Raw genomic sequence first — 12811 nt, 5'->3', positions numbered from 1 at the left:
AAATCACTTTCCAATTAACAACTATATTCGCTTTGTAGTATGAGTATGAGAATGGAAAAAAATCAGCATTCTTGATTTTACTCGCAATTGCAAGATTTTGACAAGAGTTGATGCCCACAAACATCTTTTCCATTTTTTAATTTTAATTTAGTAAATACAGGAATATGTCAGTTATGCGACAAACTATCTAACAAAATAATCTCAATTATACCATATTCGTCATTTAGGGTTTTGCATGTAAATGTTTCTGTTCAACATGCTGCCGACTATTAATGATTGTAACAGCTAGAATTCTGTTACGAGATTTCCCGAACCAGATAAATATATACCTCAGGAGAACTCCACTTATACAACATTCGATTTTTCCCGACATGACGAACAAGAAAATTGATGGTTTAAGAGCGGGGATCTCAACAACTGACACGGATGGGGATGATCCGTAGAATTTATCCTGAATATATATTAAAGAAAATTCTTGGCACAAACTTTAAGAAAATATATAGTTACTGGAAGAATACTCAACATAAATACGGCTATTTCTTTATTTCAATTTGATGTTTTATATTTTTTCAAGTTATTTCAAAATTATGAAAGTATCTTCCTCGTGTATATCATTGATTCATTGTCCGTTTCTGGCTTGATTGTTTGTCCTCTGGTTTGATTATCTCTTCAAGTCTATAGCTTTTTTGTATTAGGTTTTCGATAACCAAATATTTTGAGACATCAATTGTTGAAATGCGCATATGGTATAGTAAGATTTTTTATTTTGAATGTTAATACAAAACGTGTTTGAACGTTAACAAACTATTCTATGTATCATGAAATGTCTCTTGATATGCCAAACAATCATAACAAACTGTTTATGCATAGCAATCTCAGTTCATTTTAACTTTTATTAATTTACCCCTTGTTGTAATGATAATTGTTTTTCTTTTTTTAATTCCCCAATTTTTCGACCTGGGGTGACAGGTGAAGATTGACTGTTTAGCCCTAATTTTGACCATAGACCCATAATCATTGTTGAAGACCTTATGTCTCTATGCATTTCTGTGTAAAAGTTATTAGAACAATCCAACAACAACTCGACTAAATTTTACTTTTATTTAGTATATTTTATAATTTTGCATCAATTATAGTTTGTTTTGTCAGTTTAATGTTGATAAGATTTTACCAATTTTTTTTTTAATTAAGTTGTTAAATTACGTTTACAGTGCTTACTTATGATTACGTATGTCAAGTATCATTTAGCCATTCAACATGGCCAGATTAAGTCGTGATCATCAATTTTATGCTATTTTGTTACACCGTTTTAATGTGTCTTGGTAGTTTGCAAGTACGCAAACTTTATGAGTCTTGTCTGAAGTATGATGTTTAGAGATCGATGATGCACAATATTTACTATTATGCTTAACATCGTCGTTTTTAGATATCCCGGACATTTTTTGTCGATTTTTGATGACATTTTTTTTCAGTCCCGTGCAATATAGATGTGAAGAATCGTTCTCCATTTCTATCCCCATACTACGTTGGTAAAAGCATGTTGTTCTTTTCCTTTTCTTTTCATCTTTCCGAGCTGCTGTAGTTTCTTCATAGCTGCTAAATCGATGAGAATTTCTTCTCATCCATTCTTCCTGCTTTTTTGTTATATTAACAATTCTTGCCATTCTTCTTCTATATAAAAATTTTATCCTCTTTAACGCTGTAAACCATGTCCTTAATAAAAGAGAAAAAAAAGTAAACCGGGTTTAACAGTAATTTAGTAATAATTAACACCTTTTTTAGAATATATGTTGTTACATTGATTAATTACTTGAATTCTGACTGCTTACTTAAAATAAAAAATATTTCATGCATGTGAACAAATGAACATTAAATACAATAGGTAAGTTCTGTAACAGAAACCGTCCGTGATGCAGGCCAGACTGCCACCTGAATATGAAGGGTATATTGATTATGATTTTACCTCGCAACAGGCTACCTATTGACCCTTCAAACAGTTGTTGCAGGGGTTCTTAACGTGCAACGAGCGTGGTACCCTCTTTACACGAGACATAGGATTTAATGTCCCCATTTTGACCGGACGTATATGTACAACCCACACTTCCAAACGGACATCCCACTTTGGGAAGGGTTTTACTTCTTGTCATTTAAAAATTCCAAAGTGACCGCATGTCTATTTCCAAGTTAAAGTCTACATAATTGAGGATATAAAGTCTTAAAAGTATGCCAAATTGAAAAGCCAATAAATATTAAAAACTTCCAAGGTTGCAAGGTTCAGTTGACAATTTTGTTTCTTAATAGTTGAAACATTCAAATAAAGACAATTTTAGTATACTGCTGCTCAATAGTCATCAATCGATTTAACTGAAGCAAATCTTGGTCATAAATCAAAACCGAGAGAAACACACCTATTGATAACTGTAAGTCATATCAATGGCAAATCGCTGACTACTGGGCTGGTGATACCCTCGGGGATTGATAGTCGAAAAGACAATACAGTGATAATAATCAGATGTCTTAATATGTTTTACTTCACCATTTTTGCTAAAATGACGCTTATCTGAATGGAACTGGACGAGAAAGCTATACATTTTATTTTCAAAAGATCTAGAGTTTAACAATATGCATAGCATAGTAACTATTGAATTAGCAATTATATTCTATCAAACGGATTGCTAAACTTGATTTTGATGATAAGTCAACCGATCATGCTTAATCAGTTTGAAATAATTTGACTTGGAACATAACTGTATAATTCAATTAATTAAATAATAGACGAAATATAGATGAGAAAAAAATGTATTCATCACTGTACGCATTTTTCATGTTTTTTTCAAGCTGACTAAATTTTAAACTGACATAGAATATAAATAAAGTAAAATTCTGTATACAGATTTAGAACAAACATTTTTATCGAATATCTATATCAAATAATCAGTGTACATACCCATTCTTTTTTGTTAAAAGCTCTTCTATATTCATTTGACTTATCACGTTAGACACATGCATAGGCAAATTCTCGTAATTTTGTATGTTATACATCGTACATATTTCATCTAAAGTGTTGCTTTTATTCATCACGAGAGCGCCTTTTTCATTTTTCCTTGCATTTATGCACTGCACACATGCCTGTTATAAAAACAAGTTATAGTTATATTTTGCTATCTGAGTTGCTAAAACAACGTTACATGAAAAGTCGATATGTTTTGCTTCTCTGTCTATAATTTGTATATGTAAGTATCAATACATGTTAAAAGTTTATGTTTGACTTTTATCCTCTCATTAATTAGCCGTATTTGGACAACTTTTTTGGAATTTTGGTTCCTCAATGCTCTTCAATTTCAAACTTGTATGGCTTTATACTATTTTGATCTCAGCGTCACTGATGAGTCTTATGTAGACAAAACGTGCGTTTGGCGTATCAAAATATACTCCTGGTACCTTAGATAACTATTTACAATGACTATATGAAAGTATCTCTCTTTCAGAAACATTTGTTAGGAATTAAAAACAAGTAATATACAAATTTAAAAGCATTAGGGCCTTGGACTGTTTTCTCCTCTTTAATCAGATGTTGTCTCTTTTACACCTTCCCCGTTTCAATTCTCAGTTTTATTTAGTCGAAGTAATAGGTACAAACTAATACGTTTTGTAAACATATTATCAGGAATGTCAATGTGTCATTAACAATGTATTTACTTGTTCTCTATTACAGGTACTAGTACTAATACTTGACTGAATTCTTGGACGTCTTGTGTTAAGAATTATAAATTTGTATTCATAATTGGCTTCAAAAATACTACCCTTAAAAAGAATATACTGTTAAGTTCAATTGTAAAGTTATGTACTGGATCAATATTTAAAGAAAACTGTGACCTGAACTTATTCATAAATACTTACGATATATTCCAAATTTTTAAATATACTTTAAGATAAATGTATAGAAATATTCAGTATCAACGATTTGCTGATTCACCTATGTGAAACTGTCGGTATGGAGTGTTTCTTTTTCCTAGCATAGTTTCCATTAAAAGATATGCTTGAACATTTGAAACCTGATATTGTCTGGAGTTACTCATGCATAGAATATATACCTGTATGTCAAATATATTCTGAAGTTTGATGCCGTAATCTAACAAGCTGGTGAAGTCTGCTCTCGGATTAAATGTTATCTATGAAAATAATTTAAGAATTGCATATTTGTAAAACCTGTTTCTATTGTAGGTACAATGTAGCTTTCAGGTTATGGCTTCATTTTTTAAAGTTATTTATGAAGATAATGATATCTTAAACACAAATATGTAAATTGTCAATTTTTATGACATCCGAATCAACGAGTAAACAGTAAAATCACAAAAATACTGAACTCTGAGGAGAATAAAATCTGAAATTCCATAATCAAATGGCAAAATCAAATGACAAAACACATCAAAAACGAATGGACAAGAACTGTCATATTCCTGACTTTTTCAAATGTAGAAAATGGTTGATAAAACCTGGTTTTATAGCGCTAAACCTCTCACTTTGGTGACAGTCTCATCAAATTCCGTTATATTTACAATGATGCATGAACTAACCAGACATAATAAATAAAATAGTCAAAATATGGGTACAGCAGTCATCATCGTGTAACAGTTTTAAAAGGAACAATTAAACAGAACACAAAAAACATTTATCTTCAATCACATTCATTGATTCGCGTGTCTGACGTCAGAAAATTGTATACGTCACATAAATTTGTCGTTCAATGTATATACAAACAATTTAAAAATTTCACATGCGCAATGTTAGCATACAATCAAAGTATGTAAGAATTAATTTCAGAAATAGACCGAGATTGAAAATAGTCCAAAAGTTATATAGAATTTATAAGAATCCACAAATAGTTCATTTCACTACGCGATTGGATAATTTTGACGGTTGTGGTTCAACGTATTTTCAAATCCATAATAGAAATATATCATAATGACAAATTATAGAACAATATCATATTGACGGGATCTTTTAATGTACACAGTCACGTTTTAAGAACCAAAGAAACACAAAAAGTCGCATATACAAAACACACCAGCAAAAAATGAAAGATAATACAAACCCATTGACGGGATGTTTAAGTACAGAGCCACGTTAAATGGATATTACATAAAACAATCCAATAGTAAAAATAATATTAATAATAGAACAATAACAAATGAAAGAACAATATAACACCTTGTTAAGATGATAAACAACTTCAGTACGCAGAATCTATACATCATGACCATCATGTGAAGTTGATACGGATTATGTATCACCAAGGTATTGGTACCTTCTGATAAACTTTTTAAGAAAAAGGACGAGACGTTCTTTGACATACCCCTGGTTCATCAACTTTCTGCTCAGACACTGATGACGTTTTACAAAGTCTGAGTAGGAGCTGCAAATAATTTACCCTATTTCATGGTTCATACTCTGTAACCCTTGATGATAAACATAATAAATACGTTTCTATCTCTAAAAACATCAGATAGATACTTTTTAAATGTCTATGAGAAATTTGGGTTGTAGAAAATTGATATAACACTAACCTTCGGTATAATCCTATCCTCAAGGATTTCTTTAATCTTTGAAAAATTGCTTTTGATATCATTCTCTTCGATTGTCAAAACATTATTTTCAAATAACTTGCTGTTTCGTGTTGTTGCCCATGCGATAATAAGTGTTGTTAATGCCTTAGGTTTGGAATGTACTTCCGTCCAGTGGAAAGACATAACTAGTTTCTTTCTTTCTGTATTCATGGTTATGATAACATTCGATAATTCATCCGTTGACACGGTTTCAGAAGTTATTATTTCTCCCTCAAGCGTTAATTTTAACAAAGTAGATTCTTTATCAACAGACATATTGTAAATGATGTTGGTCTATTCTCTGTAACTATTCTTACTTGTAATTGGTAAGAATTATTCTGCAGGTCTCTCCAATACTTTGGTGACGCTAAGACAACTCTTGAAATAAACAAAATTTAAATTGTCGAATTTTCCGATTAAAATAAAAACTGTTTATTGAATTAATTCTTATTGTGGTGAGATTTGAGATTCGAGAATTATTTTCATATAAATAATGTTATCGCTATTTTGTGCATTTTTCTTTTGATCTTTTTTTGTGATAATTTTCATATTAGCTTCTCGCTTGAGATGGAAAAATTATCGCTAGAAACTAAGGACACGTGGCGAAATTGACATGAAATTGACAACGTCGCCACAGGTAAAATAGCGATAAACAGATTATCATTGGTCATCTCAACTCGATTGCTTTTCTCACTTTCGCTGTCAAACAACATATAGTCGTATGAAGTATTGTTCCCCTACCCATTAGTTCATGGCTATGTATTATGAAATTTGTCTCCAACTATAAAAACAAATGTCGAAAAAAGGACAAATTTCAAATTACAGACAAAAATTCATAGATTACATTTTGTCATGGTAAAAGGAGAATATCCAAGGTTAAATGTTTGAACATTAAGACAATATACCATGTATGGATTGTCATGAAATTTTGTTTAGTCAAATAATTTTGAATAATAATATTTTTAGAATGTTTCTTTGATTTGATAATAACAGCTACAACCAAAACGGTAAATATATTCACTTATTAACAGAAAACTAGTTTTGCTCATCATAGGTATATAAATATATATTCATTGACATAATTTCACTGTGAAAAAAAATTGTTCAAAACCGAATTTTATGGACCAAGACACTTTTCATACAGAAATATTGTTCTGGGCAGTATTTCATTATGACTTTGAACTATATGATATATATATTGTCGGACTAGCAATATTTCATGCGAACAATAAAAAATTCCAAAGATCTTTTAGAGTACATACAATCTAACTCTCTTTCATCTTGTAACAGTATTAAAACATTTGACTTTTCTACTCTGTACACAAGTATTCCACATTCCAAACTAAAAGACAATTGAAAGAGTTGGTATTACTTTGCTTCATAAAAAAGAATGGCCAACGTAGATACAAGTATCTTGTCTTAGGGAGGGATAAATCATACTTTGTAAAGAATCACTCTGATTCAAACAAAAAATTCCCTGAAACCGATATTATCAGGATGCTTGATTTCATGATTGACAACATATTTGTAACGTTCGGAGGACGTGTTTTTCAACAGACTGTCGGCATCTCAATGGGAACAAACTGTGCCCCTCTACTTGCCGACTTGTTTCTTTATTATTATGAGGCTGACTTCATGCAGGAACTTCTTAGGAAGAAAGATAAGAAGTTAGCAATATCCTTTAACTCTACTTTCCGCTATATAGATGACGTTCTTTCACTAAACAATTCAAAATTTGGTGACTATGTGGAACGCATCTATCCTATCGAATTGGAGATAAAGGATACTACAGATACAGTTAAGTCGGCTTCATATCTTGACTTACATCTAGAAATTGACAATGAGGGTCGGTTGAAAACAAAACTTTACGACAAAAGAGATGATTTCAGCTTTCCAATTGTGAACTTTCCATTTCTAAGTAGCAACATTCCAGCAGCACCTGCATACGGGGTATATATCTCCCAATTGATACGATATTCCCGTGCTTGCATTTCCTATCATGATTTTCTTGATAGAGGGTTACTGCTCACAAGGAAGCTATTAAACCAAGAGTTCCAAATGGTGAAGTTGAAATCATCCCTTCGTAAATTTTACGGACGCCATCACGAGTTGGTTAACCGTTATGGAATAACCGTTTCACAAATGATATCGGATATGTTCCTTACGTCGTAACTACAATCCCCTTCCCTTTCATGAATGTGACCTACCGAATTAGACTATTTACCGGATTTGTAATCACATAAGCAACACGACGGGTGCCACATGTGGAGCAGGATCTGCTTACCCTTCCGGAGCACCTGAGATCACCCCTAGTTTTTGGTGGGGTTCGTGTTGTTTATTTTTTAGTTTTCTATGTTGTGTCATGTGTACTATTGTTTTTCTGTTTGTCTTTTTCATTTTTAGCCATGGCGTTGTCAGTTTGTTTTAGATTTATGAGTTTGACTGTCCCTTTGGTATCTTTCGTTCCTCTTTTATGTTATGATACATTTCCTTTTATCATATACTTTAAAAGTAAATTTCTTAGTTAGTAACCCTCTTATCAATTGATAATAGATAAATAAAATAACAGTACAACCAAGTTATTAGAGGCCAGCGCTGGATCTGGATCTTTGTCTGTTATTGACTAGTTGGCATTGTAACCAATGATTTATAAAACAGAGAAAATAGATACCATAGAGATATTCAAACTCATGCGGCGACGAAAAAAAACTGACAATATCATGTCAAAAATACTAAAATAATAAAAGCATTGAACGAAACAGAACAGAGAAACAGTGTTACATTGTTAAAGTTTTAACTCCCGATAGACACTATGTTGTACCGTTTTACCCCTGATGAAACTAAGTGTTAGACGTCTTCTAATATATATACTGTAACGTAGCTGATAACTTCTATGACATTTTGTAATTTTGTATCACATCTCAAAGACGTAATACAACGATTAGGGAATGACTGAATCAGATGAGATATGCGTAGGGATTAACGATAAATATTGCTATTATGACCTTCTATCACAGGAGCGTTTTACTCGATCAATAGTACCAATCGTAAAATATATCTACTTTTTAATGTTCATAAAGAATTTGAAGGCTTTTTTATGTTATTTTACGTACTCGCTCAATATAACATAATGTATTCAAATCCAAACATAATGTGAATCTAATTACATTATTATAATATAATTTTCTTCAAAAACTTACGTCTATGTTGACATGAATTATCATTTATATGGTCATAATTAACTGTTTACAAAATTTTCTATTTTTTGAAATATTAAGGGGTTTTAACCGTGGGAAAAAATTACCTGAGATGTATTTGGCAAAACTTTTATAAAGTTTTGGTTCTCAATGCTCTGCAACTTCGTTCTTTATTTGGCATTTTTAACTTTTTTTTTATTCGAGCGTCACTTCATGATGAGTCTTTTGTAGACGAACTCGCGTTTGGTGCAAATCAAAATTTCAATCCTTGTATCTATGATGAGTTTATTTGAGTACACACTCGTGGTAAAATTTGAATATATATTGTTTGGGCTCTTCCAATCATACTCCCACGTCATATGCTTTTTTTATGAATGAGCTATCCGACGTCATTGAACGATAACGTAATAATATAGCATTCTACGAGAAAATTCACTGTTTTGAAACCGAAAATCAATACAGCAGGGACCGTAATGTGTTATATAAGCCTATCGCTTGAGGTAAAGTATTCAGCATAAAGGGCCAACCAGTTATAAAACCTGTACAAATTCAAACTCGCTTGAAATATTTTGTAATTATTATATATATATCATAGTCGAAAATAAACTTACAAACGCCATGGCTAAAAAAGAAAAAAAAAGCCAACAGACAAACAGTCTTTCACAAAACACAACATATAAAACCAATGGCTTAGCAACACGAACTCGACCAAAGCTTATGATTAACGTTTTATTAAAAGAAATAAGTCAACGTATAAGTATTAACAAACTATTAATGCAGGTGCTTGTCCTAAATATGCGTAAACATGGTTAAGACCAAACTACCAATTAAACAAGCATAACACATACAATGTATGCATCACGAACATTTTATTTCCAATGAGGGTTTTTAAATATTTATTTGTGTTGATCTTTATTTCATGTATTAATAGATACGGAAATATGTGCCTAAATTTAGAAATAATATTAGAATAAACGTAAGCAGAAAATGGTTTCATTTTTTTCAAAATTTATTTGTCAGGTCATATGACAAATATATGCTTAAAAAGTTAATCATGTTAATAGATCGTATAAATAATAGTATAGCTGCGTGTCCTAAACATGGGTAAACATAATATGGTAAAGACAAAAATACCAATAAAACAAGCATAACACATGCATCAATAACTTTTGATATCCAATCAGGTTTTTTAAATATCTATTTGTGCTTAATTTTATTTCATGTATTTATAGGTACGGAAATATTTGCCTAAATTTAGAACTGAATAATTTCATAATTAGCGTTAACAAGAAATGGTTTGCAATTTTCTAAAATTTATTAGTCAGGTCATATGACAAAAATATATGCTTAAATGATTTATAGATTGTCCAAGACAACATTTTCAAGATTCAAAAGAGAATGTATAACCTGTATTTATTCCATACAAACACATCAAGAGGTCATTTAACTACTGTGAAATAGTAAATATATTTCTATTATGATTTGTTGAATTGTATTATATATACGAACTATATATATATGATAATTGGGAAATAGGTTAAATCATATATTACTAAGGTAATGAGGTCATCACGTCTATTTGTGAACCGGGAAGTAAATGAGTCATGTAATGTCACAGATGTATATGGTAAAAAAGGTTCCAACAGGGATTTACCAAATTCAATAAAGTTTTTTTTTTTATCTTATGGGGATAAAAATGTTGTGATTAGAAGAGACATACATATTTTATTTACCCTAAACTTGAAATATTTATAAAATTACAAATGAATGACATAATTTGGGGAAACCTCTTCTCAACAGGGAATAGTAATTAAGCAAAAGTGATTGTCAATTTGTCAACATTTCCAATAAATACCAATGTATTTTATGAAGAAGTCCAAAATTTAAAATATCTGTATAACCAAGAGGTCTAATGTTTAGGGTCACATATCATCATAAGACTGATAAATGTTATTATCTGTTAAGACAGACGAGCGCTTTCTCTTTCTTGCAAAGACAATTAACAAATGAGGAAGGTAGTAGTCGTGGGGGTAACGTATATTTCAGTGTTTCTCGTGTTTCTCTTCAAAATATTTAATAAATCAAGTTAATAAATTCATCATAGATAATAGGATTTAAATTTTGTATTTGCGCCAAACGCGTGTTTCGTCTACAAATGACTCATCATAAAGTGACGCTCGAATAAAAAAAAAGTTAAAAAGGTCAAATAAAGAACGAAGTTGAAAAGCATTGTGGACCAAAAATTCGTAAAATTGTTTTCATTTTTTCACATGTTTCATTTAACAAAACGAAAATGTTCTTCATGTTCTCATTTTGTCAAATCATATTACTATATTTAATTTAAACTAATACCTTTTTCATCTATATTTAAAAAAAAAAAGATTGCAAATAGCTATATATACAATTGAGAACTGATCATGTAACCCTAATATTTCATTACGACAAAACGATTGGTTAACCATGTGTTAACTAAGAAGTAACCGGCAGCGAATTTATCAAAAGATGGTAATTTGGACATGGATGAAAGAAGACTAGATGACTCAAGTAAGGTATCTTCACGATTGGAAATAGATAATAATCAAATGAAATGACATAATAACCTGATGGTAGGATTAACTCTGAAAATAGTTAATAGACGAGCAAGATCGGGTTTTTTTTAAACATTACAATCATATTTTTTATAACTTCTCCTTTAACTTGAAGGGTGATAATTGTACAGTGCAAAACGACATAGAAACGACACAAATAAAAAGAAACGAAACGAGAGAAAAAAACAGAAATAAAAGAAGTTAACAAATAAAAAAAACCGCAACGAACAGAAATGAAACGAAATTGATAAATAAAAAAAGAACAAACTTTTATAAGAATGAATCAAAACATTATATAATGATAACGAAATATATATTATTTCTGTTTCATTTTTAAAATGCATGATCATTTGATATTTCAATTTATTAATTCAAAGTTATCATTTGTTCAAGCTTTTTGTAAACATTGAGTTAAACAATATTCTTGGTTCTTCGAAAGTGTGTATAACATGTAAGGTCATGTCTTCAGGGGCAGCACAAAAGACTCTGTTTTCAAAAGATCTATACTTTCCCGTTTCAATTAGGAGTAAAACGAATAATACCAATTCAATTGAATTGAAAAGAATGTGATGCAAATATCAAAAAGCTGACAACCCTATCAAGTAACAGTTCACACAAAAGAAAAGTATGGCCGTTTATTATTTCGTTAACTTTTTCAGAGTTATTAGGTACCCTACTTGCACCCCTATAAAATGAATGAACAATGTGTCAGCATAGGCTACATTTTTTGAAAAAAAATATTAGCAAGTTAAATATTTAGTCTTACATATTGTTTTCTGCAACTCTGTCTTGTCCAGAAGAAAGACATTAATGAAATTAAAAAGATTTATGCACCGATTTAAATAAAAATTAAATCATATAATCAATGAACGCTATATTTAGAAGAAAAAAAATCGGGGAATTCAACGTTTATATTTTTAGAATGTGTATTTCCTAAACAACGAATGACATGGATAATCAATATTGCAGTTAAAAATAACATTTCTCAAAACATCGTGTAAGCTGATACAGAGTTCTTTTAGCATTGCAAATAAAAAATACTCCTCTTGTACAAATTGAAAAAAAAATCGATGTATTTATAATAAATCTATTTATAAATTGAATAATTCCCTGGGAAATTTCAAAGTAACACGTCATGCAGAGACGTTTGTATGTGGAATTTTTGTATGTGTAAACCGTGATACGATTTTGGAATATATATCTTCAAATTATGTCATGGCAATTTGTATAATAATTTACAATAGAAAAAATCAAACACATATATATTTAAAACATCTTTTTCATGTTCTTGTAAATATATTTAAAAAAAAAATGATTTCATATGATAAATTTAAACTTTTTAAAGATTTATTTGACAAAATAAAGTAGAATTCTAAAATCGAAAATGTTTAATGATTGTACACTGTGGAAAGTACAAACC

General features: G+C 30.4%; 1 long non-coding RNA gene across 1 annotated transcript; it reads right to left on the bottom strand.

Annotated features, from left to right (window-relative positions):
• Positions 1-1395: 1395 nt before the first annotated feature.
• On the bottom strand, positions 1396-12226 carry LOC143054839 (uncharacterized). Its single transcript, XR_012971841.1, has 5 exons — positions 12158-12226; positions 5568-5984; positions 4095-4172; positions 2948-3129; positions 1396-1713 (listed from the first exon to the last, which is right to left on the bottom strand). It is a non-coding gene; the product is annotated as an uncharacterized LOC143054839 (long non-coding RNA).
• Between the last annotated feature and the right edge of the window lie 585 nt (positions 12227-12811).

This window comes from Mytilus galloprovincialis, chromosome 12 (genome assembly GCF_965363235.1).
Source record: "Mytilus galloprovincialis chromosome 12, xbMytGall1.hap1.1, whole genome shotgun sequence".
Taxonomy (NCBI): Eukaryota; Metazoa; Mollusca; class Bivalvia; order Mytilida; family Mytilidae; genus Mytilus; species Mytilus galloprovincialis.
Note: the sequence above shows the minus strand (reverse complement) of the source record. Positions and strands in the feature narration are given on the sequence as shown.